This window comes from Sinocyclocheilus anshuiensis, unplaced genomic scaffold (genome assembly GCF_001515605.1).
Source record: "Sinocyclocheilus anshuiensis isolate Anshui unplaced genomic scaffold, SAMN03320099.WGS_v1.1 scaffold197, whole genome shotgun sequence".
Classification (NCBI taxonomy): Eukaryota; Metazoa; Chordata; class Actinopteri; order Cypriniformes; family Cyprinidae; genus Sinocyclocheilus; species Sinocyclocheilus anshuiensis.
The window spans coordinates 658,653-660,965 of record NW_015540856.1 but is presented as its reverse complement, the minus strand read 5'-3'; positions in this window follow the sequence as shown (position 1 = coordinate 660,965).

Here is a 2,313-nt window from a genome sequence, read left to right as displayed (position 1 = left end):
ACGCGCTGTCCTCTAAAATGTCCTGGAAGGGATCCAGATCATCAGCCTGTAACAAAGCCAGAAAGACAGAGAAAGAGAGCTGTTAGTATTAGGTGTTTCGCCACAATCTCTTTCATTAGAGAATCATCTTGAACTGCTTAGAATTTCTCAGTTAAATATAATTTTTTTTAAGGATGATACATGTTTCAAACCCTGAGAACCTTTGATCTTTCTCCAAATGACGGCTATTTAAAAGTAGCAATGTATAATTACCACTCACAGTAATACTCACAGTAATATTGTGAAATATGATTTCAATATAAAATAACTGTTTTTTTTTTAATTATTTGACTGTATTTTAAAATTTTCAGCATCATTACTCTAGACTTCAGTGTGACATGATCTTCAGAAATCATTCTAATATGCCGATTTGCTACTCAAGAAACATTCCTGATTATTATCAATGTTGAAAACAGTTATGCTGTGTCATATATATATATATGTATATATATATATATATATATACAGAATTATTTGATTAATAGAAAGTGCAAAACAGCATTTATTTCAAACAGAAATCTTTTGTAACATTGTCTTTACTGTCATTTTTGATTAATTTAATGCATCCTCGCTGAATAAAAGTAAAAAAAAAAAAATTATTAACCTCAAACTTTTTAAGAGAGCATGCAAAATGCAACAGATTATGCTATGACAAACATTTACAATATTGCTTACAATAATGTATTATTATCATGATACATACACGTTGCTTATTTATTTGAAGAATCACCATCCAGTAATAGAAACTGGTTTTCCATGAGAAAGTAGTTTGCCATGTCCTAAATTTTGGATGTTTTGTCAAATAATGAACCCCAGCTCATCCAGTTCATTTGTCACAGTGGAAAAAGAGGCTGAAGCTGAGTGCTTTGCACTGTGGGATTCAGTATTTCACACACTTTGCTTTGTAATAAGGTACACATTATGATGTAGGTCATCCTGGTATTTCATCCATAAAGAAAATGTGCTCACTGCAGAAATAGTAACAGGGTGGTAGTATGCTATTCTGAACATAGTTAGATGTGTTTGATAGCAGCTGTTTTTCCACTTCCACTTTCCCTGTCAAACATCAATGCATCCTCATTTATACCAGAAAAAGGCACAGCAATAACCTGCAACAGGCCAAAATATCTGCCATTAGCTGAAAGTGAACATTTTACAAATCAGCAAAGACACTTGTGCATATTCGGCCCATTTTCAGGAGACTGTGCCATTGTGCCTGAAAATAAAAATGTAAAAATTAAAAAAAAAATCATAATTTCTTCCAACCTAAAGTGCTTGAAGCATTTCTCACAGTGAGCATCATGGCGGAGGAGCAAACTCACTATAATTTTAGAAATACTACTCTTGTTGTGTCATAGAATATTTTTTTTATTTTATTTTTTTTTCAAATATGCAGTTTATTAGGGTGTCAGCGGCCGTTCAGTGCTCATGAACCCGCCGAGAGCAACCTCACCTCGGCCAGATCTTCTGGAATTTACCCCTGGCTCTGATGTCTCTATAGTGGTTAAACATGAGATATAATTTGTTTGGGGTAAATCTAATGGGCAGTCTTTGGTCTCATTAATCTATTATTGTACCAGAGCAAATAGTTCACCATGTCAATCAGCTTCCAACCTTATTTGTCACAGGCACACATGAAGTCCTTCACTTTAAAAATGCACAATTCTTCCCCACACCCAGTTTGTATGCAGCATCCATTGGATGTTGAGAAGTGCACATCAATCAGTCCTTCCACAGTTAACACGGCAGAGGATGTGAGAATTAATCTGTTAGTTGTGCAGCATCAGTGAGACTTTTAGATTTCAGCAAATACCTTTAGAAAAGAAGGATTTACAGTGAGACTTTCCTGGTATGAAGATAAAAAGGGAAACAGCAGGTGGAGACGGAAATCAGAGCGCTGCCATACACTAGATGGCAGTGTGGTGACATGACAAAATCTGTGTGCGTGCCAGTGTCCTCTGCAGCTCTGTATGATAGCTTTCACGTTTCAGGTTATCCAACAAGCTCTTTTCAGCATCATATATATATATATATATATATATATATACATATACAATATTCACTTATTACTGACTTATTAATGGTCAGAGATTTAAATATACAGTACATATGCAGTATATCTTTATGTGTGTTTTTCGGGGCTGGGGGGTATCTAACATTGGTGAACATGATCATCTCAAAGAGGTTTGTGCTTACTTTTCTAAAGCAGTTGGAGGGGGGGTGCAACCATATACTTTCACACAAGCCAACACAACTCAAAAATGAAGTCTAATA